We start from the raw sequence: 27,080 nt of genomic DNA, 5'->3' as shown, positions 1-27,080 counted from the left end.
TCATTACTGAATGGGAACCGTGCAAAAACCGGGCTTTTGGCATTCGTCGTGCATTGTGGGCCCCGCGATAGTATTGCATCTATCCGGGGGTGCGGCAGATCTGAAAAGCAAACACTCTGCTCACGTAGGAGCTTGTGCACGGTTACCAAGGGAGGAAGGCTGCATACACAGTTTTTTCAAATCTAAAACAATTAATGGAGGGGAGCAAGATAGTGCATAAAGATCTAAGCGAGCATGAATTAAACGGGTGCGATCATACCAGCACTAATGCAACGGATCCCATCAGAACTCCGAAGTTAAGTGTGCATGGGCGGGAGTAGTCCTAGGATGGGTGACCTCCTGGGAAGTCCTCGTGTTGCACCCCAATTTTATTAATATTTTTTTTCGATATCGTATTTGCAAATTCCATTTGTCGTTTCGGCGAGACAAACGCAAACAACGCGCCGGATACTCGGACCATTTGCGGCACAATCGTCATTACTGAATGATAACCGTGCAAAAACCGGGCTTTTGGCATTCGTCGTGCATTGTGGGCCCCGCGATAGTATTGCATCTATTCGGGGGTGCGACAGATATGAAAAGCAAACACTCTGCTCACGTAGGAGCTTGTGCACGGTTACCAAGGGAGGAAGGCTGCATACACAGTTTTTTCAAATCTAAAACAATTAATGGAGGGGAGCAAGATAGTGCACAAAGATCTAAGCGAGCATGAATTAAACGGGTGCGATCATACCAGCACTAATGCACCGGATCCAATCAGAACTCCGAAGTTAAGTGTGCATGGGTGGGAGTAGTCCTAGGATGGGTGACCTCCTGGGAAGTCCTCGTGTTGCACCCCAATTTTATTAATATTTTATTTCGATATCGTATTTGCAAATTCCATTTGTCGTTTCGGCGAGACAAACGCAAACAACGCGCCGGATACTCGGACCATTTGCGGCACGATTGTCATTACTGAATGGGAACCGTGAAAAAACCGGGCTTTTGGCATTCGTCGTGCATTGTGGGCCCCGCGATAGTATTGCATCTATCCGGGGGTGCGGCAGATCTAAAAAGCAAACACTCTGCTCACGTAGGAGCTTGTGCACGGTTACCAAGGGAGGAAGGCTGCATACACAGTTTTTTCAAATCTAAAACAATTAATGGAGGGGAGCAAGATAGTGCACAAAGATCTAAGCGAGCATGAATTAAACGGGTGCGATCATACCAGCACTAAGGCACCGGATCTCATCAGAACTCCGAAGTTAAGCGTTCTTGGGCGAGAGTAGTACTAGGAAGGGTGACCTCCTGGGAAGTCCTCGTGTTGCACCCCAATTTTATTAATATTTTATTTTGATTTGTATTTGCAAATTCCATTTGTTGTTTCTGGGAGACAACTGGAAACAATGCGTCGGATACTCGGACCATTTGCGGCACGATCGTCATTACTAAATGGCAACGATGCAAGAACCGGGCTTTCGGCATTCGTCGTGCATTGTGGGCCCCGCGATAGTATTGCATCTATCCGGAGGTGCGGCAGATCTGAAAAGCAAACACTCCGCTCACGTAGGAGCTTGTGCACGGTTACCAAGGGAGGAAGGCTGCATACACATTTTTTTCAAATCTAAAACAATTAATGGAAGGGAGCAAGATAGTTCATAAAGATCTAAGCGAGCATGAATTAAACTTGTGCGATCATACCAGCACAAATGCACCGGATCCCATCAGAACTCCGAAGTTAAGTGTGCTTGGGCGAGAGTAGTATTAGGATGGGTGACCTCCTGGGAAGTCCTTGTGTTTCACCCCAATTTTATTAATATTTTATTTCGATATCGTATTTGCAAATTCCATTTGTCGTGTCGGCGAGACAAACACAAACAACGCGCCGGATACTCGGACCATTTGCGGCACGATCGTCATTACTGAATGGGAACCGTGCAAAAACCGGGCTTTTGGCATTCGTCGTGCATTGTGGGCCCCGCGATAGTATTGCATCTATCCGGGGGTGCGGCAGATCTGAAAAGCAAACACTCTGCTCACGTAGGAGCTTGTGCACGGTTACCAAGGGAGGAAGGCTGCATACACAGTTTTTTCAAATCTAAAACAATTAATGGAGGGGAGCAAGATAGTGCATAAAGATCTAAGCGAGCATGAATTAAACGGGTGCGATCATACCAGCACTAATGCACCGGATCCCATCAGAACTCCGAAGTTAAGTGTGCATGGGCGGGAGTAGTCCTAGGATGGGTGACCTCCTGGGAAGTCCTCGTGTTGCACCCCAATTTTATTAATATTTTTTTTCGATATCGTATTTGCAAATTCCATTTGTCGTTTCGGCGAGACAAACGCAAACAACGCGCCTTATACTCGGACCATTTGCGGCACAATCGTCATTACTGAATGATAACCGTGCAAAAACCGGGCTTTTGGCATTCGTCGTGCATTGTGGGCCCCGCGATAGTATTGCATCTATCCGGGGGTGCGACAGATCTGAAAAGCAAACACTCTGCTCACGTAGGAGCTTGTGCACGGTTACCAAGGGAGGAAGGCTGCATACACAGTTTTTTCAAATCTAAAACAATTAATGGTGGGGAGCAAGATAGTGCACAAAGATCTAAGCGAGCATGAATTAAACGGGTGCGATCATACCAGCACTAATGCACCGGATCCCATCAGAACTCCGAAGTTAAGTGTGCATGGGTGGGAGTAGTCCTAGGATGGGTGACCTCCTGGGAAGTCCTCGTGTTGCACCCCAATTTTATTAATATTTTATTTCGATATCGTATTTGCAAATTCCATTTGTCGTTTCGGCGAGACAAACGCAAACAACGCGCCGGATACTCGGACCATTTGCGGCACGATTGTCATTACTGAATGGGAACCGTGAAAAAACCGGGCTTTTGGCATTCGTCGTGCATTGTGGGCCCCGCGATAGTATTGCATCTATCCGGGGGTGCGACAGATCTGAAAAGCAAACACTCTGCTCACGTAGGAGCTTGTGCACGGTTACCAAGGGAGGAAGGCTGCATACACAGTTTTTTCAAATCTAAAACAATTAATGGAGGGGAGCAAGATAGTGCACAAAGATCTAAGCGAGCATGAATTAAACGGGTGCGATCATACCAGCGCTAATGCACCGGATCCCATCAGAACTCCGAAGTTAAGTGTGCATGGGTGGGAGTAGTCCTAGGATGGGTGACCTCCTGGGAAGTCCTCGTGTTGCACCCCAATTTTATTAATATTTTATTTCGATATCGTATTTGCAAATTCCATTTGTCGTTTCGGCGAGACAAACGCAAACAACGCGCCGGATACTCGGACCATTTGCGGCACGATTGTCATTACTGAATGGGAACCGTGAAAAAACCGGGCTTTTGGCATTCGTCGTGCATTGTGGGCCCCGCGATAGTATTGCATCTATCCGGGGGTGCGGCAGATCTAAAAAGCAAACACTCTGCTCACGTAAGAGCTTGTGCACGGTTACCAAGGGAGGAAGGCTGCATACACAGTTTTTTTCAAGTCTAAAACAATTAATGGAGGGGAGCAAGATAGTGCATAAAGATCTAAGCGAGCATGAATTAAACGGGTGCGATCATACCAGCACTAATGCACCGGATCCCATCCGAACTCCGAAGTTAAGCGTGCTTGGGCGAGAGTAGTACTAGGATGGGTGACCTCCTGGGAAGTCCTTGTGTTGCACCCCAATTTTATTAATATTTTATTTTGATTTGTATTTGCAAATTCCATTTGTTGTTTCTGGGAGACAACTGGAAACAATGCGTCGGATACTCGGACCATTTGCGGCACGATCGTCATTACTGAATGGCAACGATGCAAGAACCGGGCTTTCGGCATTCGTCATGCATTGTGGGCCCCGCGATAGTATGGCATCTATCCGGGGGTGCGGCAGATCTGAAATGCAAACACTCTGCTCACGTAGGAGCTTGTGCACGGTTACCAAGGGAGGAAGGCTGCATACACAGTTTTTTCAAATCTAAAACAATTAATGGAGGGGAGCAAGATAGTGCATAAAGATCTAAGCGAGCATGAATTAAACGGGTGCGATCATACCAGCACTAATGCACCGGATCCCATCAGAACTCCGAAGTTAAGTGTGCATGGGCGGGAGTAGTCCTAGGATGGGTGACCTCCTGGGAAGTCCTCGTGTTGCACCCCAATTTTATTAATATTTTATTTCGATATCGTATTTGCAAATTCCATTTGTCGTTTCGGCGAGACAAACGCAAACAACGCGCCGGATATTCGGACCACTTGCGGTACGATTGTCATTACTGAATGGGAACCGTGAAAAAACCGGGCTTTTGGCATTCGTCGTGCATTGTGGGCCCCGCGATAGTATTGCATCTATCCGGGGGTGCGGCAGATCTAAAAAGCAAACACTCTGCTCACGTAAGAGCTTGTGCACGGTTACCAAGGGAGGAAGGCTGCATACACAGTTTTTTTCAAGTCTAAAACAATTAATGGAGGGGAGCAAGATAGTGCATAAAGATCTAAGCGAGCATGAATTAAACGGGTGCGATCATACCAGCACTAATGCACCGGATCCCATCAGAACTCCGAAGTTAAGCGTGCTTGGGCGAGAGTAGTACTTGGATGGGTGACCTCTTGGGAAGTCCTCGTGTTGCACCCCAATTTTATTAATATTTTATTTTGATTTGTATTTGCAAATTCCATTTGTTGTTTCTGGGAGACAACTGGAAACAATGCGTCGGATACTCGGACCATTTGCGGCACGATCGTCATTACTGAATGGCAACGATGCAAGAACCGGGCTTTCGGCATTCGTCATGCATTGTGGGCCCCGCGATAGTATTGCATCTATCCGGGGGTGCGGCAGATCTAAAAAGCAAACACTCTGCTCACGTAAGAGCTTGTGGACGGTTACCAAGGGAGGAAGGCTGCATACACAGTTTTTTCAAGTCTAAAACAATTAATGGAGGGGAGCAAGATAGTGCATAAAGATCTAAGCGAGCATGAATTAAACGGGTGCGATCATACCAGCACTAATGCACCGTATCCCATCAGAACTCCGAAGTTAAGCGTGCTTGGGCGGGAGTAGTCCTAGGATGGGTGACCTCCTGGGAAGTCCTCGTGTTGCACCCCAATTTTATTAATATTTTATTTCGATATCGTATTTGCAAATTCCATTTGTCGTTTCGGCGAGACAAACTCAAACAACACGCCGGATACTCGGACCATTTGCGGCACGATCGTCATTACTGAATGGGAACCGTGCAAAAACCGGGCTTTTGGCATTCGTCGTGCATTGTGGGCCCCGCGATAGTATTGCATCTATCCGGGGGTGCGGCAGATCTGAAAAGCAAACACTCTGCTCACGTAGGAGCTTGTGCACGGTTACCAAGGGAGGAAGGCTGCATACACAGTTTTTTCAAGTCTAAAACAATTAATGGAGGGGAGCAAGATAGTGCAAAAAGATCTAAGCGAGCATGAATTAAACGGGTGCGATCATACCAGCACTAATGCACCGGATCCCATCAGAACTCCGAAGTTAAGTGTGCATGGGCGGGAGTAGTCCTAGGATGGGTGACCTCCTGGGAAGTCCTCGTGTTGCACCCCAATTTTATTTCGATATCGTATTTGCAAATTCCATTTGTCGTTTCGGCGAGACAAACGCAAACAACGCGCCGGATACTCGGACCATTTGCGGCACAATCGTCATTACTGAATGAGAACCGTGCAAAAACCGGGCTTTTGGCATTCGTCGTGCATTGTTGGCCCCGCGATAGTATTGCATCTATCCGGGGGTGCGGCAGATCTAAAAAGCAAACACTCTGCTCACGTAAGAGCTTGTGCACGGTTACCAAGGGAGGAAGGCTGCAAACACAGTTTTTTTCAAGTCTAAAACAATTAATGGAGGGGAGCAAGATAGTGCATAAAGATCTAAGCGAGCATGAATTAAACGGGTGCGATCATACCAGCACTAATGCACCGGATCCCATCAGAACTCCGAAGTTAAGCGTGCTTGGGCGAGAGTAGTACTAGGATGGGTGACCTCCTGGGAAAGCCTCGTGTTGCACCCCAATTTTATTAATATTTTATTTTGATTTGTATTTGCAAATTCCATTTGTTGTTTCTGGGAGACAACTGGAAACAATGCGTCGAATACTCGGACCATTTGCGGCACGATCGTCATTACTGAATGGCAACGATGCAAGAACCGGGCTTTCGGCATTCGTCATGCATTGTGGGCCCCGCGATAGTATTGCATCTATCCGGGGGTGCGGCAGAACTGAAATACAAACACTCTGCTCATGTAGGAGCTTGTGCACGGTTACCAAGGGAGGAAGGCTGCATACACAGTTTTTTCATGTCTAAAACAATTAATGGAGGGGAGCAAGATAGTGCATAAAGATCTAAGCGAGCATGAATTAAACGGGTGCGATCATACCAGCACTAATGCACCGGATCCCATCAGAACTCCGAAGTTAAGTGTGCTTGGGCGAGAGTAGTATTAGGATGGGTGACCTCCTGGGAAGTCCTTGTGTTTCACCCCAATTTTATTAATATTTTATTTCGATATCGTATTTGCAAATTCCATTTGTCGTTTCGGCGAGACAAACGCAAACAACGCGCCGGATACTCGGACCATTTGCGGCACAATCGTCATTACTGTATGAGAACCGTGCAAAAACCGGGCTTTTGGCATTCGTCGTGCATTGTGGGCCCCGCGATAATATTGCATCTATCCGGGGGTGCGACAGATCTGAAAAGCAAACACTCTGCTCACGTAGGAGCTTCTGCACGGTTACCAAGGGAGGAAGGCTGCATACACAGTTTTTTCAAGTCTAAAACAATTAATGGAGGGGAGCAAGATAGTGCACAAAGATCTAAGCGAGCATGAATTAAACGGGTGCGATCATACCAGCACTAATGCACCGGATTTCATCAGAACTCTGAAGTTAAGCGTGCTTGGGCGAGAGTAGTACTAGGAAGGGTGACCTCCTGGGAAGTCCTCGTGTTGCACCCCAATTTTATTAATATTTTATTTTGATTTGTATTTGCAAATTCCATTTGTTGTTTCTGGGAGACAACTGGAAACAATGCGTCGGATACTCGGACCATTTGCGGCACGATCGTCATTACTGAATGGCAACGATGCAAGAACCGGGCTTTCGGCATTCGTCATGCATTGTGGGCCCCGCGATAGTATTGCATCTATCCGGGGGTGCGGCAGATCTAAAAAGCAAACACTCTGCTCACGTAAGAGCTTGTGCACGGTTACCAAGGGAGGAAGGCTGCATACACAGTTTTTTCAAGTCTAAAACAATTAATGGAGGGGAGCAAGATAGTGCATAAAGATCTAAGCGAGCATGAATTAAACGGGTGTGATCATACCAGCACTAATGCACCGGATACCATCAGAACTCCAAAGTTAAGCGTGCTTGGGCGAGAGTAGTACTAGGATGGGTGACCTCCTGGGAAGTCCTCGTGTTGCACCCCAATTTTATTAATATTTTATTTTGATTTGTATTTGCAAATTCCATTTGTTGTTTCTGGGAGACAACTGGAAACAATGCGTCGGATACTCGGACCATTTGCGGCACGATCGTCATTACTGAATGGCAACGATGCAAGAACCGGGCTTTCGGCATTCGTCATGCATTGTGGGCCCCGCGATAGAATTGCATCTATCCGGGGGTGCGGCAGATCTGAAATGCAAACACTCTGCTCACGTAGGAGCTTGTGCACGGTTACCAAGGGAGGAAGGCTGCATACACAGTTTTTTCAAATCTAAAACAATTAATGGAGGGGAGCAAGATAGTGCATAAAGATCTAAGCGAGCATGAATTAAACGGGTGCGATCATACCAGCACTAATGCATCGGATCCCTTCAGAACTCTGAAGTTAAGTGTGCATGGGCGGGAGTAGTCCTAGGATGGGTGACCTCCTGGGAAGTCCTCGTGTTGCACCCCAATTTTATTAATATTTTTTTTCGATATCGTATTTGCAAATTCCATTTGTCGTTTCGGCGAGACAAACGCAAACAACGCGCCGGATACTCGGACCATTTGCGGCACGATCGTCATTACTGAATGGCAACGATGCAAGAACCGGGCTTTCGGCATTCGTCGTGCATTGTGGGCCCCGCGATAGTATTGCATCTATCCGGGGGTGCGACAGAACTGAAAAGCAAACACTCTGCTCACGTAGGAGCTTGTGCACGGTTACCAAGGGAGGAAGGCTGCATACACAGTTTTTTCAAATCTAAAACAATTAATGGAGGGGAGCAAGATAGTGCACAAAGATCTAAGCGAGCATGAATTAAACGGGTGCGATTATACCAGCACTAATGCACCGGATCCCATCAGAACTCCGAAGTTAAGTGTGCATGGGAGGGAGTAGTCCTAGGATGGGTGACCTCCTGGGAAGTCCTCGTGTTGCACCCCAATTTTATTAATATTTTATTTCGATATCGTATTTGCAAATTCCATTTGTCGTTTCGGCGAGACAAACGCAAACAACGCGCCGGATACTCGGACCATTTGCGGCACGATTGTCATTACTGAATGGGAACCGTGAAAAAACCGGGCTTTTGGCATTCGTCGTGCATTGTGGGCCCCGCGATAGTATTGCATCTATCCGGGGGTGCGACAGATCTGAAAAGCAAACACTCTGCTCACGTAGGAGCTTGTGCACGGTTACCAAGGGAGGAAGGCTGCATACACAGTTTTTTCAAATCTAAAACAATTAATGGAGGGGAGCAAGATAGTGCACAAAGATCTAAGCGAGCATGAATTAAACGGGTGCGATCATACCAGCACTAAGGCACCGGATCTCATCAGAACTCCGAAGTTAAGCGTTCTTGGGCGAGAGTAGTACTAGGAAGGGTGACCTCCTGGGAAGTCCTCGTGTTGCACCCCAATTTTATTAATATTTTATTTTGATTTGTATTTGCAAATTCCATTTGTTGTTTCTGGGAGACAACTGGAAACAATGCGTCGAATACTCGGACCATTTGCGGCACGATCGTCATTACTGAATGGCAACGATGCAAGAACCGGGCTTTCGGCATTCGTCATGCATTGTGGGCCCCGCGATAGTATTGCATCTATCCGGGGGTGCGGCAGAACTGAAATACAAACACTCTGCTCATGTAGGAGCTTGTGCACGGTTACCAAGGGAGGAAGGCTGCATACACAGTTTTTTCAAGTCTAAAACAATTAATGGAGGGGAGCAAGATAGTGCCTAAAGATCTAAGCGAGCATGAATTAAACGGGTGCGATCATACCAGCACTAATGCACCGGATCCCATCAGAACTCCGAAGTTAAGTGTGCTTGGGCGAGAGTAGTATTAGGATGGGTGACCTCCTGGGAAGTCCTTGTGTTTCACCCCAATTTTATTAATATTTTATTTCGATATCGTATTTGCAAATTTCATTTGTCGTTTCGGCGAGACAAACGCAAACAACGCGCCGGATACTCGGACCATTTGCGGCACAATCGTCATTACTGTATGAGAACCGTGCAAAAACCGGGCTTTTGGCATTCGTCGTGCATTGTGGGCCCCGCGATAATATTGCATCTATCCGGGGGTGCGACAGATCTGAAAAGCAAACACTCTGCTCACGTAGGAGCTTCTGCACGGTTACCAAGGGAGGAAGGCTGCATACACAGTTTTTTCAAGTCTAAAACAATTAATGGAGGGGAGCAAGATAGTGCACAAAGATCTAAGCGAGCATGAATTAAACGGGTGCGATCATACCAGCACTAATGCACCGGATCTCATCAGAACTCTGAAGTTAAGCGTGCTTGGGCGAGAGTAGTACTAGGAAGGGTGACCTCCTGGGAAGTCCTCGTGTTGCACCCCAATTTTATTAATATTTTATTTTGATTTGTATTTGCAAATTCCATTTGTTGTTTCTGGGAGACAACTGGAAACAATGCGTCGGATACTCGGACCATTTGCGGCACGATCGTCATTACTGAATGGCAACGATGCAAGAACCGGGCTTTCGGCATTCGTCATGCATTGTGGGCCCCGCGATAGTATTGCATCTATCCGGGGGTGCGGCAGATCTAAAAAGCAAACACTCTGCTCACGTAAGAGCTTGTGCACGGTTACCAAGGGAGGAAGGCTGCATACACAGTTTTTTCAAGTCTAAAACAATTAATGGAGGGGAGCAAGATAGTGCATAAAGATCTAAGCGAGCATGAATTAAACGGGTGCGATCATACCAGCACTAATGCACCGGATCCCATCAGAACTCCGAAGTTAAGCGTGCTTGGGCGAGAGTAGTACTAGGATGGGTGACCTCCTGGGAAGTCCTCGTGTTGCACCCCAATTTTATTAATATTTTATTTTGATTTGTATTTGCAAATTCCATTTGTTGTTTCTGGGAGACAACTGGAAACAATGCGTCGGATACTCGGACCATTTGCGGCACGATCGTCATTACTGAATGGCAACGATGCAAGAACCGGGCTTTCGGCATTCGTCATGCATTGTGGGCCCCGCGATAGAATTGCATCTATCCGGGGGTGCGGCAGATCTGAAATGCAAACACTCTGCTCACGTAGGAGCTTGTGCACGGTTACCAAGGGAGGAAGGCTGCATACACAGTTTTTTCAAATCTAAAACAATTAATGGAGGGGAGCAAGATAGTGCATAAAGATCTAAGCGAGCATGAATTAAACGGGTGCGATCATACCAGCACTAATGCATCGGATCCCATCAGAACTCTGAAGTTAAGTGTGCATGGGCGGGAGTAGTCCTAGGATGGGTGACCTCCTGGGAAGTCCTCGTGTTGCACCCCAATTTTATTAATATTTTTTTTCGATATCGTATTTGCAAATTCCATTTGTCGTTTCGGCGAGACAAACGCAAACAACGCGCCGGATACTCGGACCATTTGCGGCACGATCGTCATTACTGAATGGCAACGATGCAAGAACCGGGCTTTCGGCATTCGTCGTGCATTGTGGGCCCCGCGATAGTATTGCATCTATCCGGGGGTGCGACAGAACTGAAAAGCAATCACTCTGCTCACGTAGGAGCTTGTGCACGGTTACCAAGGGAGGAAGGCTGCATACACAGTTTTTTCAAATCTAAAACAATTAATGGAGGGGAGCAAGATAGTGCACAAAGATCTAAGCGAGCATGAATTAAACGGGTGCGATTATACCAGCACTAATGCACCGGATCCCATCAGAACTCCGAAGTTAAGTGTGCATGGGAGGGAGTAGTCCTAGGATGGGTGACCTCCTGGGAAGTCCTCGTGTTGCACCCCAATTTTATTAATATTTTATTTCGATATCGTATTTGCAAATTCCATTTATCGTTTCGGCGAGACAAACGCAAACAACGCGCCGGATACTCGGACCATTTGCGGCACGATTGTCATTACTGAATGGGAACCGTGAAAAAACCGGGCTTTTGGCATTCGTCGTGCATTGTGGGCCCCGCGATAGTATTGCATCTATCCGGGGGTGCGACAGATCTGAAAAGCAAACACTCTGCTCACGTAGGAGCTTGTGCACGGTTACCAAGGGAGGAAGGCTGCATACACAGTTTTTTCAAATCTAAAACAATTAATGGAGGGGAGCAAGATAGTGCACAAAGATCTAAGCGAGCATGAATTAAACGGGTGCGATCATACCAGCACTAAGGCACCGGATCTCATCAGAACTCCGAAGTTAAGCGTTCTTGGGCGAGAGTAGTACTAGGAAGGGTGACCTCCTGGGAAGTCCTCGTGTTGCACCCCAATTTTATTAATATTTTATTTTGATTTGTATTTGCAAATTCCATTTGTTGTTTCTGGGAGACAACTGGAAACAATGCGTCGGATACTCGGACCATTTGCGGCACGATCGTCATTACTGAATGGCAACGATGCAAGAACCGGGCTTTCGGCATTCGTCGTGCATTGTGGGCCCCGCGATAGTATTGCATCTATCCGGAGGTGCGGCAGATCTGAAAAGCAAACACTCCGCTCACGTAGGAGCTTGTGCACGGTTACCAAGGGAGGAAGGCTGCATACACATTTTTTTCAAATCTAAAACAATTAATGGAAGGGAGCAAGATAGTTCATAAAGATCTAAGCGAGCATGAATTAAACTTGTGCGATCATACCAGCACAAATGCACCGGATCCCATCAGAACTCCGAAGTTAAGTGTGCTTGGGCGAGAGTAGTATTAGGATGGGTGACCTCCTGGGAAGTCCTTGTGTTTCACCCCAATTTTATTAATATTTTATTTCGATATCGTATTTGCAAATTCCATTTGTCGTGTCGGCGAGACAAACACAAACAACGCGCCGGATACTCGGACCATTTGCGGCACGATCGTCATTACTGAATGGGAACCGTGCAAAAACCGGGCTTTTGGCATTCGTCGTGCATTGTGGGCCCCGCGATAGTATTGCATCTATCCGGGGGTGCGGCAGATCTGAAAAGCAAACACTCTGCTCACGTAGGAGCTTGTGCACGGTTACCAAGGGAGGAAGGCTGCATACACAGTTTTTTCAAATCTAAAACAATTAATGGAGGGGAGCAAGATAGTGCATAAAGATCTAAGCGAGCATGAATTAAACGGGTGCGATCATACCAGCACTAATGCAACGGATCCCATCAGAACTCCGAAGTTAAGTGTGCATGGGCGGGAGTAGTCCTAGGATGGGTGACCTCCTGGGAAGTCCTCGTGTTGCACCCCAATTTTATTAATATTTTTTTTCGATATCGTATTTGCAAATTCCATTTGTCGTTTCGGCGAGACAAACGCAAACAACGCGCCGGATACTCGGACCATTTGCGGCACAATCGTCATTACTGAATGATAACCGTGCAAAAACCGGGCTTTTGGCATTCGTCGTGCATTGTGGGCCCCGCGATAGTATTGCATCTATTCGGGGGTGCGACAGATATGAAAAGCAAACACTCTGCTCACGTAGGAGCTTGTGCACGGTTACCAAGGGAGGAAGGCTGCATACACAGTTTTTTCAAATCTAAAACAATTAATGGAGGGGAGCAAGATAGTGCACAAAGATCTAAGCGAGCATGAATTAAACGGGTGCGATCATACCAGCACTAATGCACCGGATCCAATCAGAACTCCGAAGTTAAGTGTGCATGGGTGGGAGTAGTCCTAGGATGGGTGACCTCCTGGGAAGTCCTCGTGTTGCACCCCAATTTTATTAATATTTTATTTCGATATCGTATTTGCAAATTCCATTTGTCGTTTCGGCGAGACAAACGCAAACAACGCGCCGGATACTCGGACCATTTGCGGCACGATTGTCATTACTGAATGGGAACCGTGAAAAAACCGGGCTTTTGGCATTCGTCGTGCATTGTGGGCCCCGCGATAGTATTGCATCTATCCGGGGGTGCGGCAGATCTAAAAAGCAAACACTCTGCTCACGTAGGAGCTTGTGCACGGTTACCAAGGGAGGAAGGCTGCATACACAGTTTTTTCAAATCTAAAACAATTAATGGAGGGGAGCAAGATAGTGCACAAAGATCTAAGCGAGCATGAATTAAACGGGTGCGATCATACCAGCACTAAGGCACCGGATCTCATCAGAACTCCGAAGTTAAGCGTTCTTGGGCGAGAGTAGTACTAGGAAGGGTGACCTCCTGGGAAGTCCTCGTGTTGCACCCCAATTTTATTAATATTTTATTTTGATTTGTATTTGCAAATTCCATTTGTTGTTTCTGGGAGACAACTGGAAACAATGCGTCGGATACTCGGACCATTTGCGGCACGATCGTCATTACTGAATGGCAACGATGCAAGAACCGGGCTTTCGGCATTCGTCGTGCATTGTGGGCCCCGCGATAGTATTGCATCTATCCGGAGGTGCGGCAGATCTGAAAAGCAAACACTCCGCTCACGTAGGAGCTTGTGCACGGTTACCAAGGGAGGAAGGCTGCATACACATTTTTTTCAAATCTAAAACAATTAATGGAAGGGAGCAAGATAGTTCATAAAGATCTAAGCGAGCATGAATTAAACTTGTGCGATCATACCAGCACAAATGCACCGGATCCCATCAGAACTCCGAAGTTAAGTGTGCTTGGGCGAGAGTAGTATTAGGATGGGTGACCTCCTGGGAAGTCCTTGTGTTTCACCCCAATTTTATTAATATTTTATTTCGATATCGTATTTGCAAATTCCATTTGTCGTGTCGGCGAGACAAACACAAACAACGCGCCGGATACTCGGACCATTTGCGGCACGATCGTCATTACTGAATGGGAACCGTGCAAAAACCGGGCTTTTGGCATTCGTCGTGCATTGTGGGCCCCGCGATAGTATTGCATCTATCCGGGGGTGCGGCAGATCTGAAAAGCAAACACTCTGCTCACGTAGGAGCTTGTGCACGGTTACCAAGGGAGGAAGGCTGCATACACAGTTTTTTCAAATCTAAAACAATTAATGGAGGGGAGCAAGATAGTGCATAAAGATCTAAGCGAGCATGAATTAAACGGGTGCGATCATACCAGCACTAATGCACCGGATCCCATCAGAACTCCGAAGTTAAGTGTGCATGGGCGGGAGTAGTCCTAGGATGGGTGACCTCCTGGGAAGTCCTCGTGTTGCACCCCAATTTTATTAATATTTTTTTTCGATATCGTATTTGCAAATTCCATTTGTCGTTTCGGCGAGACAAACGCAAACAACGCGCCTTATACTCGGACCATTTGCGGCACAATCGTCATTACTGAATGATAACCGTGCAAAAACCGGGCTTTTGGCATTCGTCGTGCATTGTGGGCCCCGCGATAGTATTGCATCTATCCGGGGGTGCGACAGATCTGAAAAGCAAACACTCTGCTCACGTAGGAGCTTGTGCACGGTTACCAAGGGAGGAAGGCTGCATACACAGTTTTTTCAAATCTAAAACAATTAATGGTGGGGAGCAAGATAGTGCACAAAGATCTAAGCGAGCATGAATTAAACGGGTGCGATCATACCAGCACTAATGCACCGGATCCCATCAGAACTCCGAAGTTAAGTGTGCATGGGTGGGAGTAGTCCTAGGATGGGTGACCTCCTGGGAAGTCCTCGTGTTGCACCCCAATTTTATTAATATTTTATTTCGATATCGTATTTGCAAATTCCATTTGTCGTTTCGGCGAGACAAACGCAAACAACGCGCCGGATACTCGGACCATTTGCGGCACGATTGTCATTACTGAATGGGAACCGTGAAAAAACCGGGCTTTTGGCATTCGTCGTGCATTGTGGGCCCCGCGATAGTATTGCATCTATCCGGGGGTGCGACAGATCTGAAAAGCAAACACTCTGCTCACGTAGGAGCTTGTGCACGGTTACCAAGGGAGGAAGGCTGCATACACAGTTTTTTCAAATCTAAAACAATTAATGGAGGGGAGCAAGATAGTGCACAAAGATCTAAGCGAGCATGAATTAAACGGGTGCGATCATACCAGCACTAATGCACCGGATCCCATCAGAACTCCGAAGTTAAGTGTGCATGGGTGGGAGTAGTCCTAGGATGGGTGACCTCCTGGGAAGTCCTCGTGTTGCACCCCAATTTTATTAATATTTTATTTCGATATCGTATTTGCAAATTCCATTTGTCGTTTCGGCGAGACAAACGCAAACAACGCGCCGGATACTCGGACCATTTGCGGCACGATTGTCATTACTGAATGGGAACCGTGAAAAAACCGGGCTTTTGGCATTCGTCGTGCATTGTGGGCCCCGCGATAGTATTGCATCTATCCGGGGGTGCGGCAGATCTAAAAAGCAAACACTCTGCTCACGTAAGAGCTTGTGCACGGTTACCAAGGGAGGAAGGCTGCATACACAGTTTTTTTCAAGTCTAAAACAATTAATGGAGGGGAGCAAGATAGTGCATAAAGATCTAAGCGAGCATGAATTAAACGGGTGCGATCATACCAGCACTAATGCACCGGATCCCATCCGAACTCCGAAGTTAAGCGTGCTTGGGCGAGAGTAGTACTAGGATGGGTGACCTCCTGGGAAGTCCTTGTGTTGCACCCCAATTTTATTAATATTTTATTTTGATTTGTATTTGCAAATTCCATTTGTTGTTTCTGGGAGACAACTGGAAACAATGCGTCGGATACTCGGACCATTTGCGGCACGATCGTCATTACTGAATGGCAACGATGCAAGAACCGGGCTTTCGGCATTCGTCATGCATTGTGGGCCCCGCGATAGTATGGCATCTATCCGGGGGTGCGGCAGATCTGAAATGCAAACACTCTGCTCACGTAGGAGCTTGTGCACGGTTACCAAGGGAGGAAGGCTGCATACACAGTTTTTTCAAATCTAAAACAATTAATGGAGGGGAGCAAGATAGTGCATAAAGATCTAAGCGAGCATGAATTAAACGGGTGCGATCATACCAGCACTAATGCACCGGATCCCATCAGAACTCCGAAGTTAAGTGTGCATGGGCGGGAGTAGTCCTAGGATGGGTGACCTCCTGGGAAGTCCTCGTGTTGCACCCCAATTTTATTAATATTTTATTTCGATATCGTATTTGCAAATTCCATTTGTCGTTTCGGCGAGACAAACGCAAACAACGCGCCGGATATTCGGACCACTTGCGGTACGATTGTCATTACTGAATGGGAACCGTGAAAAAACCGGGCTTTTGGCATTCGTCGTGCATTGTGGGCCCCGCGATAGTATTGCATCTATCCGGGGGTGCGGCAGATCTAAAAAGCAAACACTCTGCTCACGTAAGAGCTTGTGCACGGTTACCAAGGGAGGAAGGCTGCATACACAGTTTTTTTCAAGTCTAAAACAATTAATGGAGGGGAGCAAGATAGTGCATAAAGATCTAAGCGAGCATGAATTAAACGGGTGCGATCATACCAGCACTAATGCACCGGATCCCATCAGAACTCCGAAGTTAAGCGTGCTTGGGCGAGAGTAGTACTTGGATGGGTGACCTCTTGGGAAGTCCTCGTGTTGCACCCCAATTTTATTAATATTTTATTTTGATTTGTATTTGCAAATTCCATTTGTTGTTTCTGGGAGACAACTGGAAACAATGCGTCGGATACTCGGACCATTTGCGGCACGATCGTCATTACTGAATGGCAACGATGCAAGAACCGGGCTTTCGGCATTCGTCATGCATTGTGGGCCCCGCGATAGTATTGCATCTATCCGGGGGTGCGGCAGATCTAAAAAGCAAACACTCTGCTCACGTAAGAGCTTGTGGACGGTTACCAAGGGAGGAAGGCTGCATACACAGTTTTTTCAAGTCTAAAACAATTAATGGAGGGGAGCAAGATAGTGCATAAAGATCTAAGCGAGCATGAATTAAACGGGTGCGATCATACCAGCACTAATGCACCGTATCCCATCAGAACTCCGAAGTTAAGCGTGCTTGGGCGGGAGTAGTCCTAGGATGGGTGACCTCCTGGGAAGTCCTCGTGTTGCACCCCAATTTTATTAATATTTTATTTCGATATCGTATTTGCAAATTCCATTTGTCGTTTCGGCGAGACAAACTCAAACAACACGCCGGATACTCGGACCATTTGCGGCACGATCGTCATTACTGAATGGGAACCGTGCAAAAACCGGGCTTTTGGCATTCGTCGTGCATTGTGGGCCCCGCGATAGTATTGCATCTATCCGGGGGTGCGGCAGATCTGAAAAGCAAACACTCTGCTCACGTAGGAGCTTGTGCACGGTTACCAAGGGAGGAAGGCTGCATACACAGTTTTTTCAAGTCTAAAACAATTAATGGAGGGGAGCAAGATAGTGCATAAAGATCTAAGCGAGCATGAATTAAACGGGTGCGATCATACCAGCACTAATGCACCGGATCCCATCAGAACTCCGAAGTTAAGTGTGCATGGGCGGGAGTAGTCCTAGGATGGGTGACCTCCTGGGAAGTCCTCGTGTTGCACCCCAATTTTATTTCGATATCGTATTTGCAAATTCCATTTGTCGTTTCGGCGAGACAAACGCAAACAACGCGCCGGATACTCGGACCATTTGCGGCACAATCGTCATTACTGAATGAGAACCGTGCAAAAACCGGGCTTTTGGCATTCGTCGTGCATTGTTGGCCCCGCGATAGTATTGCATCTATCCGGGGGTGCGGCAGATCTAAAAAGCAAACACTCTGCTCACGTAAGAGCTTGTGCACGGTTACCAAGGGAGGAAGGCTGCATACACAGTTTTTTCAAGTCTAAAACAATTAATGGAGGGGAGCAAGATAGTGCATAAAGATCTAAGCGAGCATGAATTAAACGGGTGCGATCATACCAGCACTAATGCACCGGATCCCATCAGAACTCTGAAGTTAAGCGTGCTTGGGCGAGAGTAGTACTAGGATGGGTGACCTCCTGGGAAGTCCTCGTGTTGCACCCCAATTTTATTAATATTTTATTTTGATTTGTATTTGCAAATTCCATTTGTTGTTTCTGGGAGATACTGGAAACAATGCGTCGGATACTCGGACCATTTGCGGCACGATCGTCATTACTGAATGGCCACGATGCAAGAACCGGGCTTTCGGCATTCGTCATGCATTGTGGGCCCCGCGATAGTATTGCATCTATCCGGAGGTGCGGCAGATCTGAAAAGCAAACACTCCGCTCACGTAGGAGCTTGTGCACGGTTACCAAGGGAAAGAGGCTGCATACACATTTTTTTCAAATCTAAAACAATTACTGGAAGGGAGCAAGATAGGTCATAAAGATCTAAGCGAGCATGAATTAAACGGGTGCTATCATACCAGCACTAATGCACCGGATCTCATCAGAACTCCGAAGTTAAGTGTGCTTGGGCGAGAGTAGTATTAGGATGGGTGACCTCCTCGGAAGTCCTTGTGTTTCACCCTAATTTTATTAATATTTTATTTCGATATCGTATTTGCAAATTCCATTTGTCGTTTCGGCGAGACAAACTCAAACAACGCGCCGGATACTCGGACCATTTGCGGCACGATCGTCATTACTGAATGGGAACCGTGCAAAAACCGGGCTTTTGGCATTCGTCGTGCATTGTGGGCCCCGCGACAGTATTGCATCTATCCGGGGGTGCGGCAGATCTGAAAAGCAAACACTCTGCTCACGTAGGAGCTTGTGCACGGTTACCAAGGGAGGAAGGCTGCATACACAGTTTTTTCAAGTCTAAAACAATTAATGGAGGGGAGCAAGATAGTGCATAAAGATCTAAGCGAGCATGAATTAAACGGGTGCGATCATACTAGCACTAATGCACCGGATCCCATCAGAACTCCGAAGTTAAGTGTGCATGGGCGGGAGTAGTCCTAGGATGGGTGACCTCCTGGGAAGTCCTCGTGTTGCACCCCAATTTTATTAATATGTTATTTCGATATCGTATTTGCAAATTCCATTTGTCGTTTCGGCGAGACAAACGCAAACAACGCGCCGGATACTCGGACCATTTGCGGCACGATTGTCATTACTGAATGGGAACCGTGAAAAAACCGGGCTTTTGGCATTCGTCGTGCATTGTGGGCCCCGCGATAGTATTGCATCTATCCGGGGGTGCGGCAGATCTAAAAAGCAAACACTCTGCTCACGTAAGAGCTTGTGCACGGTTACCAAGGGAGGAAGGCTGCATACACAGTTTTTTCAAGTCTAAAACAATTAATGGAGGGGAGCAAGATAGTGCATAAAGATCTAAGCGAGCATGAATTAAACGGGTGCGATCATACTAGCACTAATGCACCGGAACCCATCAGAACTCCGAAGTTAAGCGTGCTTGGGCGAGAGTAGTACTAGGATGGGTGACCTCCTGGGAAGTCCTCGTGTTGCACCCAAATTTTATTAATATTTTATTTCGATATCGTATTTGCAAATTCCATTTGTCGTTTCGGCGAGACAAACGCAAACAACGCGCCGGATACTCGGACCATTTGCGGCACGATTGTCATTACTGAATGGGAACCGTGAAAAAACCGGGCTTTTGGCATTCGTCGTGCATTGTGGGCCCCGCGATAGTATTGCATCTATCCGGGGGTGCGGCAGATCTAAAAAGCAAACACTCTGCTCACGTAAGAGCTTGTGCACGGTTACCAAGGGAGGAAGGCTGCAAACACAGTTTTTTTCAAGTCTAAAACAATTAATGGAGGGGAGCAAGATAGTGCATAAAGATCTAAGCGAGCATGAATTAAACGGGTGCGATCATACCAGCACTAATGCACCGGATCCCATCAGAACTCCGAAGTTAAGCGTGCTTGGGCGAGAGTAGTACTAGGATGGGTGACCTCCTGGGAAGTCCTCGTGTTGCACCCCAATTTTATTAATATTTTATTTTGATTTGTATTTGCAAATTCCATTTGTTGTTTCTGGGAGACAACTGGAAACAATGCGTCGGATACTCGGACCATTTGCGGCACGATCGTCATTACTGAATGGCAACGATGCAAGAACCGGGCTTTCGGCATTCGTCATGCATTGTGGGCCCCGCGATAGTATTGCATCTATCCGGGGGTGCGGCAGAACTGAAATACAAACACTCTGCTCACGTAGGAGCTTGTGCACGGTTACCAAGGGAGGAAGGCTGCATACACAGTTTTTTCAAGTCTAAAACAATTAATGGAGGGGAGCAAGGTAGTGCATAAAGATCTAAGCGAGCATGAATTAAACGGGTGCGATCATACCAGCACTAATGCACCGGATCCCATCAGAACTCCGAAGTTAAGTGTGCTTGGGCGAGAGTAGTATTAGGATGGGTGACCTCCTGGGAAGTCCTTGTGTTTCACCCCAATTTTATTAATATTTTATTTCGATATCGTATTTGCAAATTCCATTTGTCGTTTCGGCGAGACAAACGCAAACAACGCGCCGGATACTCGGACCATTTGCGGCACAATCGTCATTACTGTATGAGAACCATGCAAAAACCGGGCTTTTGGCATTCGTCGTGCATTGTGGGCCCCGCGATAATATTGCATCTATCCGGGGGTGCGACAGATCTGAAAAGCAAACACTCTGCTCACGTAGGAGCTTGTGCACGGTTACCAAGGGAGGAAGGCTGCATACACAGTTTTTTCAAGTCTAAAACAATTAATGGAGGGGAGCAAGATAGTGCACAAAGATCTAAGCGAGCATGAATTAAACGGGTGCGATCATACCAGCACTAATGCACCGGATCTCATCAGAACTCTGAAGTTAAGCGTGCTTGGGCGAGAGTAGTACTAGGAAGGGTGACCTCCTGGGAAGTCCTCGTGTTGCACCCCAATTTTATTAATATTTTATTTTGATTTGTATTTGCAAATTCCATTTGTTGTTTCTGGGAGACAACTGGAAACAATGCGTCGGATACTCGGACCATTTGCGGCACGATCGTCATTACTGAATGGCAACGATGCAAGAACCGGGCTTTCGGCATTCGTCATGCATTGTGGGCCCCGCGATAGTATTGCATCTATCCGGGGGTGCGGCAGATCTAAAAAGCAAACACTCTGCTCACGTAAGAGCTTGTGCACGGTTACCAAGGGAGGAAGGCTGCATACACAGTTTTTTCAAGTCTAAAACAATTAATGGAGGGGAGCAAGATAGTGCATAAAGATCTAAGCGAGCATGAATTAAACGGGTGCGATCATACCAGCACTAATGCACCGGATCCCATCAGAACTCCGAAGTTAAGCGTGCTTGGGCGAGAGTAGTACTAGGATGGGTGACCTCCTGGGAAGTCCTCGTGTTGCACCCCAATTTTATTAATATTTTATTTTGATTTGTATTTGCAAATTCCATTTGTTGTTTCTGGGAGACAACTGGAAACAATGCGTCGGATACTCGGACCATTTGCGGCACGATCGTCATTACTGAATGGCAACGATGCAAGAACCGGGCTTTCGGCATTCGTCATGCATTGTGGGCCCCGCGATAGTATTGCATCTATCCGGGGGTGCGGCAGATCTGAAATGCAAACACTCTGCTCACGTAGGAGCTTGTGCACGGTTACCAAGGGAGGAAGGCTGCATACACAGTTTTTTCAAATCTAAAACAATTAATGGAGGGGAGCAAGATAGTGCATAAAGATCTAAGCGAGCATGAATTAAACGGGTGCGATCATACCAGCACTAATGCACCGGATCCCATCAGAACTCCGAAGTTAAGTGTGCATGGGCGGGAGTAGTCCTAGGATGGGTGACCTCCTGGGAAGTCCTCGTGTTGCACCCCAATTTTATTAATATTTTATTTCGATATCGTATTTGCAAATTCCATTTGTCGTTTCGGCGAGACAAACGCAAACAACGCGCCGGATACTCGGACCATTTGCGGCACGATTGTCATTACTGAATGGGAACCGTGAAAAAACCGGGCTTTTGGCATTCGTCGTGCATTGTGGGCCCCGCGATAGTATTGCATCTATCCGGGGGTGCGGCAGATCTAAAAAGCAAACACTCTGCTCACGTAAGAGCTTGTGCACGGTTACCAAGGGAGGAAGGCTGCAAACACAGTTTTTTTCAAGTCAAACAATTAATGGAGGGGAGCAAGATAGTGCATAAAGATCTAAGCGAGCATGAATTAAACGGGTGCGATCATACCAGCACTAATGCACCGGATCCCATCAGAACTCCGAAGTTAAGCGTGCTTGGGCGAGAGTAGTACTAGGATGGGTGACCTCCTGGGAAGTCCTCGTGTTGCACCCCAATTTTATTAATATTTTATTTTGATTTGTATTTGCAAATTCCATTTGTTGTTTCTGGGAGACAACTGGAAACAATGCGTCGGATACTCGGACCATTTGCGGCACGATCGTCATTACTGAATGGCAACGATGCAAGAACCGGGCTTTCGGCATTCGTCATGCATTGTGGGCCCCGCGAAAGTATTGCATCTATCCGGGGGTGCGGCAGATCTGAAATGCAAACACTCTGCTCACGTAGGAGCTTGTGCACGGTTACCAAGGGAGGAAGGCTGCATACACAGTTTTTTCAAATCTAAAACAATTAATGGAGGGGAGCAAGATAGTGCATAAAGATCTAAGCGAGCATGAATTAAACGGGTGCGATCATACTAGCACTAATGCACCGGATCCCATCAGAACTCCGAAGTTAAGTGTGCATGGGCGGGAGTAGTCCTTGGATGGGTGACCTCCTGGGAAGTCCTCGTGTTGCACCCCAATTTTATTAATATTTTATTTCGATATCGTATTTGCAAATTCCATTTGTCGTTTCGGCGAGACAAACGCAAACAACGCGCCGGATACTCGGACCATTTGCGGCACGATTGTCATTACTGAATGGGAACCGTGAAAAAACCGGGCTTTTGGCATTCGTCGTGCATTGTGGGCCCCGCGATAGTATTGCATCTATCCGGGGGTGCGGCAGATCTAAAAAGCAAACACTCTGCTCACGTAAGAGCTTGTGCACGGTTACCAAGGGAGGAAGGCTGCAAACACAGTTTTTTTCAAGTCTAAAACAATTAATGGAGGGGAGCAAGATAGTGCATAAAGATCTAAGCGAGCATGAATTAAACGGGTGCGATCATACCAGCACTAATGCACCGGATCCCATCAGAACTCCGAAGTTAAGCGTGCTTGGGCGAGAGTAGTACTAGGATGGGTGACCTCCTGGGAAAGCCTCGTGTTGCACCCCAATTTTATTAATATTTTATTTTGATTTGTATTTGCAAATTCCATTTGTTGTTTCTGGGAGACAACTGGAAACAATGCGTCGGATACTCGGACCATTTGCGGCACGATCGTCATTACTGAATGGCAACGATGCAAGAACCGGGCTTTCGGCATTCGTCATGCATTGTGGGCCCCGCGATAGTATTGCATCTATCCGGGGGTGCGGCAGAACTGAAATACAAACACTCTGCTCATGTAGGAGCTTGTGCACGGTTACCAAGGGAGGAAGGCTGCATACACAGTTTTTTCAAGTCTAAAACAATTAATGGAGGGGAGCAAGATAGTGCATAAAGATCTAAGCGAGCATGAATTAAACGGGTGCGATCATACCAGCACTAATGCACCGGATCCCATCAGAACTCCGAAGTTAAGTGTGCTTGGGCGAGAGTAGTATTAGGATGGGTGACCTCCTGGGAAGTCCTTGTGTTTCACCCCAATTTTATTAATATTTTATTTCGATATCGTATTTGCAAATTCCATTTGTCGTTTCGGCGAGACAAACGCAAACAACGCGCCGGATACTCGGACCATTTGCGGCACAATCGTCATTACTGTATGAGAACCGTGCAAAAACCGGGCTTTTGGCATTCGTCGTGCATTGTGGGCCCCGCGATAATATTGCATCTATCCGGGGGTGCGACAGATCTGAAAAGCAAACACTCTGCTCACGTAGGAGCTTCTGCACGGTTACCAAGGGAGGAAGGCTGCATACACAGTTTTTTCAAGTCTAAAACAATTAATGGAGGGGAGCAAGATAGTGCACAAAGATCTAAGCGAGCATGAATTAAACGGGTGCGATCATACCAGCACTAATGCACCGGATCTCATCAGAACTCTGAAGTTAAGCGTGCTTGGGCGAGAGTAGTACTAGGAAGGGTGACCTCCTGGGAAGTCCTCGTGTTGCACCCCAATTTTATTAATATTTTATTTTGATTTGTATTTGCAAATTCCATTTGTTGTTTCTGGGAGACAACTGGAAACAATGCGTCGGATACTCGGACCATTTGCGGCACGATCGTCATTACTGAATGGCAACGATGCAAGAACCGGGCTTTCGGCATTCGTCATGCATTGTGGGCCCCGCGATAGTATTGCATCTATCCGGGGGTGCGGCAGATCTAAAAAGCAAACACTCTGCTCACGTAAGAGCTTGTGCACGGTTACCAAGGGAGGAAGGCTGCATACACAGTTTTTTCAAGTCTAAAACAATTAATGGAGGGGAGCAAGATAGTGCATAAAGATCTAAGCGAGCATGAATTAAACGGGTGCGATCATACCAGCACTAATGCACCGGATCCCATCAGAACTCCGAAGTTAAGCGTGCTTGGGCGAGAGTAGTACTAGGATGGGTGACCTCCTGGGAAGTCCTCGTGTTGCACCCCAATTTTATTAATATTTTATTTTGATTTGTATTTGCAAATTCCATTTGTTGTTTCTGGGAGACAACTGGAAACAATGCGTCGGATACTCGGACCATTTGCGGCACGATCGTCATTACTGAATGGCAACGATGCAAGAACCGGGCTTTCGGCATTCGTCATGCATTGTGGGCCCCGCGATAGAATTGCATCTATCCGGGGGTGCGGCAGATCTGAAATGCAAACACTCTGCTCACGTAGGAGCTTGTGCACGGTTACCAAGGGAGGAAGGCTGCATACACAGTTTTTTCAAATCTAAAACAATTAATGGAGGGGAGCAAGATAGTGCATAAAGATCTAAGCGAGCATGAATTAAACGGGTGCGATCATACCAGCACTAATGCATCGGATCCCATCAGAACTCTGAAGTTAAGTGTGCATGGGCGGGAGTAGTCCTAGGATGGGTGACCTCCTGGGAAGTCCTCGTGTTGCACCCCAATTTTATTAATATTTTTTTTCGATATCGTATTTGCAAATTCCATTTGTCGTTTCGGCGAGACAAACGCAAACAACGCGCCGGATACTCGGACCATTTGCGGCACGATCGTCATTACTGAATGGCAACGATGCAAGAACCGGGCTTTCGGCATTCGTCGTGCATTGTGGGCCCCGCGATAGTATTGCATCTATCCGGGGGTGCGACAGAACTGAAAAGCAAACACTCTGCTCACGTAGGAGCTTGTGCACGGTTACCAAGGGAGGAAGGCTGCATACACAGTTTTTTCAAATCTAAAACAATTAATGGAGGGGAGCAAGATAGTGCACAAAGATCTAAGCGAGCATGAATTAAACGGGTGCGATTATACCAGCACTAATGCACCGGATCCCATCAGAACTCCGAAGTTAAGTGTGCATGGGAGGGAGTAGTCCTAGGATGGGTGACCTCCTGGGAAGTCCTCGTGTTGCACCCCAATTTTATTAATATTTTATTTCGATATCGTATTTGCAAATTCCATTTGTCGTTTCGGCGAGACAAACGCAAACAACGCGCCGGATACTCGGACCATTTGCGGCACGATTGTCATTACTGAATGGGAACCGTGAAAAAACCGGGCTTTTGGCATTCGTCGTGCATTGTGGGCCCCGCGATAGTATTGCATCTATCCGGGGGTGCGACAGATCTGAAAAGCAAACACTCTGCTCACGTAGGAGCTTGTGCACGGTTACCAAGGGAGGAAGGCTGCATACACAGTTTTTTCAAATCTAAAACAATTAATGGAGGGGAGCAAGATAGTGCACAAAGATCTAAGCGAGCATGAATTAAACGGGTGCGATCATACCAGCACTAAGGCACCGGATCTCATCAGAACTCCGAAGTTAAGCGTTCTTGGGCGAGAGTAGTACTAGGAAGGGTGACCTCCTGGGAAGTCCTCGTGTTGCACCCCAATTTTATTAATATTTTATTTTGATTTGTATTTGCAAATTCCATTTGTTGTTTCTGGGAGACAACTGGAAACAATGCGTCGGATACTCGGACCATTTGCGGCACGATCGTCATTACTGAATGGCAACGATGCAAGAACCGGGCTTTCGGCATTCGTCGTGCATTGTGGGCCCCGCGATAGTATTGCATCTATCCGGAGGTGCGGCAGATCTGAAAAGCAAACACTCCGCTCACGTAGGAGCTTGTGCACGGTTACCAAGGGAGGAAGGCTGCATACATATTTTTTTCAAATCTAAAACAATTAATGGAAGGGAGCAAGATAGTTCATAAAGATCTAAGCGAGCATGAATTAAACTTGTGCGATCATACCAGCACAAATGCACCGGATCCCATCAGAACTCCGAAGTTAAGTGTGCTTGGGCGAGAGTAGTATTAGGATGGGTGACCTCCTGGGAAGTCCTTGTGTTTCACCCCAATTTTATTAATATTTTATTTCGATATCGTATTTGCAAATTCCATTTGTCGTGTCGGCGAGACAAACACAAACAACGCGCCGGATACTCGGACCATTTGCGGCACGATCGTCATTACTGAATGGGAACCGTGCAAAAACCGGGCTTTTGGCATTCGTCGTGCATTGTGGGCCCCGCGATAGTATTGCATCTATCCGGGGGTGCGGCAGATC

At 46.9% G+C, this 27,080-nt stretch overlaps 49 non-coding genes and 8 pseudogenes across 49 annotated transcripts; all 57 read left to right on the top strand.

The window, feature by feature from the left end:
• Window positions 1-245: 245 nt before the first annotated feature.
• LOC148797802 (5S ribosomal RNA) lies at window positions 246-364 on the top strand. The gene has a single exon (XR_016069394.1). It is a non-coding gene; the product is annotated as a 5S ribosomal RNA (ribosomal RNA).
• Window positions 365-719: 355 nt separating this feature from the next.
• LOC148797801 (5S ribosomal RNA) lies at window positions 720-838 on the top strand (annotated as a pseudogene).
• A 355-nt stretch (window positions 839-1,193) lies between these two features.
• LOC148797800 (5S ribosomal RNA) lies at window positions 1,194-1,312 on the top strand. The gene has a single exon (XR_016068905.1). It is a non-coding gene; the product is annotated as a 5S ribosomal RNA (ribosomal RNA).
• Window positions 1,313-1,666: 354 nt separating this feature from the next.
• LOC148797799 (5S ribosomal RNA) lies at window positions 1,667-1,785 on the top strand (annotated as a pseudogene).
• Window positions 1,786-2,140: 355 nt separating this feature from the next.
• On the top strand, window positions 2,141-2,259 carry LOC148797798 (5S ribosomal RNA). The gene has a single exon (XR_016074198.1). It is a non-coding gene; the product is annotated as a 5S ribosomal RNA (ribosomal RNA).
• Window positions 2,260-2,614: 355 nt separating this feature from the next.
• LOC148797797 (5S ribosomal RNA) lies at window positions 2,615-2,733 on the top strand. Its single transcript, XR_016068941.1, has one exon. It is a non-coding gene; the product is annotated as a 5S ribosomal RNA (ribosomal RNA).
• A 355-nt stretch (window positions 2,734-3,088) lies between these two features.
• On the top strand, window positions 3,089-3,207 carry LOC148797796 (5S ribosomal RNA). Its single transcript, XR_016069838.1, has one exon. It is a non-coding gene; the product is annotated as a 5S ribosomal RNA (ribosomal RNA).
• Window positions 3,208-3,563: 356 nt separating this feature from the next.
• Window positions 3,564-3,682, top strand: LOC148797795 (5S ribosomal RNA). Its single transcript, XR_016068938.1, has one exon. It is a non-coding gene; the product is annotated as a 5S ribosomal RNA (ribosomal RNA).
• A 354-nt stretch (window positions 3,683-4,036) lies between these two features.
• Window positions 4,037-4,155, top strand: LOC148797794 (5S ribosomal RNA). Its single transcript, XR_016074197.1, has one exon. It is a non-coding gene; the product is annotated as a 5S ribosomal RNA (ribosomal RNA).
• A 356-nt stretch (window positions 4,156-4,511) lies between these two features.
• LOC148797793 (5S ribosomal RNA) lies at window positions 4,512-4,630 on the top strand. Its single transcript, XR_016069542.1, has one exon. It is a non-coding gene; the product is annotated as a 5S ribosomal RNA (ribosomal RNA).
• A 354-nt stretch (window positions 4,631-4,984) lies between these two features.
• On the top strand, window positions 4,985-5,103 carry LOC148797792 (5S ribosomal RNA). Its single transcript, XR_016069176.1, has one exon. It is a non-coding gene; the product is annotated as a 5S ribosomal RNA (ribosomal RNA).
• Window positions 5,104-5,458: 355 nt separating this feature from the next.
• LOC148797791 (5S ribosomal RNA) lies at window positions 5,459-5,577 on the top strand. Its single transcript, XR_016074196.1, has one exon. It is a non-coding gene; the product is annotated as a 5S ribosomal RNA (ribosomal RNA).
• Window positions 5,578-5,922: 345 nt separating this feature from the next.
• LOC148797790 (5S ribosomal RNA) lies at window positions 5,923-6,041 on the top strand. The gene has a single exon (XR_016070050.1). It is a non-coding gene; the product is annotated as a 5S ribosomal RNA (ribosomal RNA).
• A 354-nt stretch (window positions 6,042-6,395) lies between these two features.
• LOC148797789 (5S ribosomal RNA) lies at window positions 6,396-6,514 on the top strand. Its single transcript, XR_016069856.1, has one exon. It is a non-coding gene; the product is annotated as a 5S ribosomal RNA (ribosomal RNA).
• A 355-nt stretch (window positions 6,515-6,869) lies between these two features.
• LOC148797788 (5S ribosomal RNA) lies at window positions 6,870-6,988 on the top strand. The gene has a single exon (XR_016069028.1). It is a non-coding gene; the product is annotated as a 5S ribosomal RNA (ribosomal RNA).
• A 354-nt stretch (window positions 6,989-7,342) lies between these two features.
• LOC148797787 (5S ribosomal RNA) lies at window positions 7,343-7,461 on the top strand. The gene has a single exon (XR_016069638.1). It is a non-coding gene; the product is annotated as a 5S ribosomal RNA (ribosomal RNA).
• A 354-nt stretch (window positions 7,462-7,815) lies between these two features.
• On the top strand, window positions 7,816-7,934 carry LOC148797786 (5S ribosomal RNA; annotated as a pseudogene).
• A 355-nt stretch (window positions 7,935-8,289) lies between these two features.
• On the top strand, window positions 8,290-8,408 carry LOC148797785 (5S ribosomal RNA). Its single transcript, XR_016070640.1, has one exon. It is a non-coding gene; the product is annotated as a 5S ribosomal RNA (ribosomal RNA).
• A 355-nt stretch (window positions 8,409-8,763) lies between these two features.
• LOC148797784 (5S ribosomal RNA) lies at window positions 8,764-8,882 on the top strand. Its single transcript, XR_016068903.1, has one exon. It is a non-coding gene; the product is annotated as a 5S ribosomal RNA (ribosomal RNA).
• A 354-nt stretch (window positions 8,883-9,236) lies between these two features.
• Window positions 9,237-9,355, top strand: LOC148797783 (5S ribosomal RNA). The gene has a single exon (XR_016069855.1). It is a non-coding gene; the product is annotated as a 5S ribosomal RNA (ribosomal RNA).
• Window positions 9,356-9,710: 355 nt separating this feature from the next.
• On the top strand, window positions 9,711-9,829 carry LOC148797782 (5S ribosomal RNA). The gene has a single exon (XR_016074439.1). It is a non-coding gene; the product is annotated as a 5S ribosomal RNA (ribosomal RNA).
• Window positions 9,830-10,183: 354 nt separating this feature from the next.
• On the top strand, window positions 10,184-10,302 carry LOC148797781 (5S ribosomal RNA). The gene has a single exon (XR_016074826.1). It is a non-coding gene; the product is annotated as a 5S ribosomal RNA (ribosomal RNA).
• A 354-nt stretch (window positions 10,303-10,656) lies between these two features.
• Window positions 10,657-10,775, top strand: LOC148797780 (5S ribosomal RNA). Its single transcript, XR_016070238.1, has one exon. It is a non-coding gene; the product is annotated as a 5S ribosomal RNA (ribosomal RNA).
• A 355-nt stretch (window positions 10,776-11,130) lies between these two features.
• LOC148797779 (5S ribosomal RNA) lies at window positions 11,131-11,249 on the top strand. The gene has a single exon (XR_016070639.1). It is a non-coding gene; the product is annotated as a 5S ribosomal RNA (ribosomal RNA).
• A 355-nt stretch (window positions 11,250-11,604) lies between these two features.
• On the top strand, window positions 11,605-11,723 carry LOC148797778 (5S ribosomal RNA). Its single transcript, XR_016068902.1, has one exon. It is a non-coding gene; the product is annotated as a 5S ribosomal RNA (ribosomal RNA).
• A 354-nt stretch (window positions 11,724-12,077) lies between these two features.
• On the top strand, window positions 12,078-12,196 carry LOC148797777 (5S ribosomal RNA; annotated as a pseudogene).
• Window positions 12,197-12,551: 355 nt separating this feature from the next.
• LOC148797776 (5S ribosomal RNA) lies at window positions 12,552-12,670 on the top strand. The gene has a single exon (XR_016069393.1). It is a non-coding gene; the product is annotated as a 5S ribosomal RNA (ribosomal RNA).
• Window positions 12,671-13,025: 355 nt separating this feature from the next.
• Window positions 13,026-13,144, top strand: LOC148797775 (5S ribosomal RNA; annotated as a pseudogene).
• A 355-nt stretch (window positions 13,145-13,499) lies between these two features.
• Window positions 13,500-13,618, top strand: LOC148797774 (5S ribosomal RNA). Its single transcript, XR_016068901.1, has one exon. It is a non-coding gene; the product is annotated as a 5S ribosomal RNA (ribosomal RNA).
• A 354-nt stretch (window positions 13,619-13,972) lies between these two features.
• LOC148797773 (5S ribosomal RNA) lies at window positions 13,973-14,091 on the top strand (annotated as a pseudogene).
• A 355-nt stretch (window positions 14,092-14,446) lies between these two features.
• Window positions 14,447-14,565, top strand: LOC148797772 (5S ribosomal RNA). The gene has a single exon (XR_016074195.1). It is a non-coding gene; the product is annotated as a 5S ribosomal RNA (ribosomal RNA).
• A 355-nt stretch (window positions 14,566-14,920) lies between these two features.
• On the top strand, window positions 14,921-15,039 carry LOC148797771 (5S ribosomal RNA). Its single transcript, XR_016068940.1, has one exon. It is a non-coding gene; the product is annotated as a 5S ribosomal RNA (ribosomal RNA).
• Window positions 15,040-15,394: 355 nt separating this feature from the next.
• On the top strand, window positions 15,395-15,513 carry LOC148797770 (5S ribosomal RNA). Its single transcript, XR_016068939.1, has one exon. It is a non-coding gene; the product is annotated as a 5S ribosomal RNA (ribosomal RNA).
• Window positions 15,514-15,869: 356 nt separating this feature from the next.
• Window positions 15,870-15,988, top strand: LOC148797769 (5S ribosomal RNA). The gene has a single exon (XR_016068927.1). It is a non-coding gene; the product is annotated as a 5S ribosomal RNA (ribosomal RNA).
• Window positions 15,989-16,342: 354 nt separating this feature from the next.
• On the top strand, window positions 16,343-16,461 carry LOC148797768 (5S ribosomal RNA). The gene has a single exon (XR_016074194.1). It is a non-coding gene; the product is annotated as a 5S ribosomal RNA (ribosomal RNA).
• A 356-nt stretch (window positions 16,462-16,817) lies between these two features.
• LOC148797767 (5S ribosomal RNA) lies at window positions 16,818-16,936 on the top strand. The gene has a single exon (XR_016069531.1). It is a non-coding gene; the product is annotated as a 5S ribosomal RNA (ribosomal RNA).
• A 354-nt stretch (window positions 16,937-17,290) lies between these two features.
• LOC148797766 (5S ribosomal RNA) lies at window positions 17,291-17,409 on the top strand. Its single transcript, XR_016069175.1, has one exon. It is a non-coding gene; the product is annotated as a 5S ribosomal RNA (ribosomal RNA).
• Window positions 17,410-17,764: 355 nt separating this feature from the next.
• LOC148797765 (5S ribosomal RNA) lies at window positions 17,765-17,883 on the top strand. Its single transcript, XR_016074192.1, has one exon. It is a non-coding gene; the product is annotated as a 5S ribosomal RNA (ribosomal RNA).
• A 344-nt stretch (window positions 17,884-18,227) lies between these two features.
• LOC148797764 (5S ribosomal RNA) lies at window positions 18,228-18,346 on the top strand. The gene has a single exon (XR_016071441.1). It is a non-coding gene; the product is annotated as a 5S ribosomal RNA (ribosomal RNA).
• Window positions 18,347-18,699: 353 nt separating this feature from the next.
• On the top strand, window positions 18,700-18,818 carry LOC148797763 (5S ribosomal RNA; annotated as a pseudogene).
• A 355-nt stretch (window positions 18,819-19,173) lies between these two features.
• LOC148797762 (5S ribosomal RNA) lies at window positions 19,174-19,292 on the top strand. Its single transcript, XR_016075647.1, has one exon. It is a non-coding gene; the product is annotated as a 5S ribosomal RNA (ribosomal RNA).
• Window positions 19,293-19,647: 355 nt separating this feature from the next.
• On the top strand, window positions 19,648-19,766 carry LOC148797761 (5S ribosomal RNA). The gene has a single exon (XR_016073660.1). It is a non-coding gene; the product is annotated as a 5S ribosomal RNA (ribosomal RNA).
• Window positions 19,767-20,122: 356 nt separating this feature from the next.
• On the top strand, window positions 20,123-20,241 carry LOC148797760 (5S ribosomal RNA). The gene has a single exon (XR_016074815.1). It is a non-coding gene; the product is annotated as a 5S ribosomal RNA (ribosomal RNA).
• Window positions 20,242-20,595: 354 nt separating this feature from the next.
• LOC148797759 (5S ribosomal RNA) lies at window positions 20,596-20,714 on the top strand. Its single transcript, XR_016069854.1, has one exon. It is a non-coding gene; the product is annotated as a 5S ribosomal RNA (ribosomal RNA).
• Window positions 20,715-21,069: 355 nt separating this feature from the next.
• LOC148797758 (5S ribosomal RNA) lies at window positions 21,070-21,188 on the top strand. The gene has a single exon (XR_016074438.1). It is a non-coding gene; the product is annotated as a 5S ribosomal RNA (ribosomal RNA).
• A 354-nt stretch (window positions 21,189-21,542) lies between these two features.
• On the top strand, window positions 21,543-21,661 carry LOC148797757 (5S ribosomal RNA). The gene has a single exon (XR_016074804.1). It is a non-coding gene; the product is annotated as a 5S ribosomal RNA (ribosomal RNA).
• Window positions 21,662-22,015: 354 nt separating this feature from the next.
• LOC148797756 (5S ribosomal RNA) lies at window positions 22,016-22,134 on the top strand. Its single transcript, XR_016074191.1, has one exon. It is a non-coding gene; the product is annotated as a 5S ribosomal RNA (ribosomal RNA).
• Window positions 22,135-22,488: 354 nt separating this feature from the next.
• LOC148797755 (5S ribosomal RNA) lies at window positions 22,489-22,607 on the top strand. Its single transcript, XR_016074793.1, has one exon. It is a non-coding gene; the product is annotated as a 5S ribosomal RNA (ribosomal RNA).
• Window positions 22,608-22,961: 354 nt separating this feature from the next.
• LOC148797754 (5S ribosomal RNA) lies at window positions 22,962-23,080 on the top strand. The gene has a single exon (XR_016075725.1). It is a non-coding gene; the product is annotated as a 5S ribosomal RNA (ribosomal RNA).
• Window positions 23,081-23,436: 356 nt separating this feature from the next.
• On the top strand, window positions 23,437-23,555 carry LOC148797753 (5S ribosomal RNA). The gene has a single exon (XR_016070039.1). It is a non-coding gene; the product is annotated as a 5S ribosomal RNA (ribosomal RNA).
• A 354-nt stretch (window positions 23,556-23,909) lies between these two features.
• Window positions 23,910-24,028, top strand: LOC148797752 (5S ribosomal RNA). Its single transcript, XR_016069853.1, has one exon. It is a non-coding gene; the product is annotated as a 5S ribosomal RNA (ribosomal RNA).
• A 355-nt stretch (window positions 24,029-24,383) lies between these two features.
• On the top strand, window positions 24,384-24,502 carry LOC148797751 (5S ribosomal RNA). The gene has a single exon (XR_016074437.1). It is a non-coding gene; the product is annotated as a 5S ribosomal RNA (ribosomal RNA).
• A 354-nt stretch (window positions 24,503-24,856) lies between these two features.
• Window positions 24,857-24,975, top strand: LOC148797750 (5S ribosomal RNA). The gene has a single exon (XR_016074781.1). It is a non-coding gene; the product is annotated as a 5S ribosomal RNA (ribosomal RNA).
• Window positions 24,976-25,329: 354 nt separating this feature from the next.
• On the top strand, window positions 25,330-25,448 carry LOC148797749 (5S ribosomal RNA). The gene has a single exon (XR_016070237.1). It is a non-coding gene; the product is annotated as a 5S ribosomal RNA (ribosomal RNA).
• A 355-nt stretch (window positions 25,449-25,803) lies between these two features.
• Window positions 25,804-25,922, top strand: LOC148797748 (5S ribosomal RNA). Its single transcript, XR_016070638.1, has one exon. It is a non-coding gene; the product is annotated as a 5S ribosomal RNA (ribosomal RNA).
• Window positions 25,923-26,277: 355 nt separating this feature from the next.
• LOC148797747 (5S ribosomal RNA) lies at window positions 26,278-26,396 on the top strand. The gene has a single exon (XR_016068900.1). It is a non-coding gene; the product is annotated as a 5S ribosomal RNA (ribosomal RNA).
• Window positions 26,397-26,750: 354 nt separating this feature from the next.
• Window positions 26,751-26,869, top strand: LOC148797746 (5S ribosomal RNA; annotated as a pseudogene).
• Window positions 26,870-27,080: the final 211 nt, after the last annotated feature.

Source organism: Nelumbo nucifera, chromosome 4 (assembly GCF_055504915.1).
Source record: "Nelumbo nucifera cultivar China Antique chromosome 4, China Antique-T2T, whole genome shotgun sequence".
Taxonomy (NCBI): Eukaryota; Viridiplantae; Streptophyta; class Magnoliopsida; order Proteales; family Nelumbonaceae; genus Nelumbo; species Nelumbo nucifera.
This window is presented reverse-complemented; position numbering and strand designations above follow the sequence as displayed.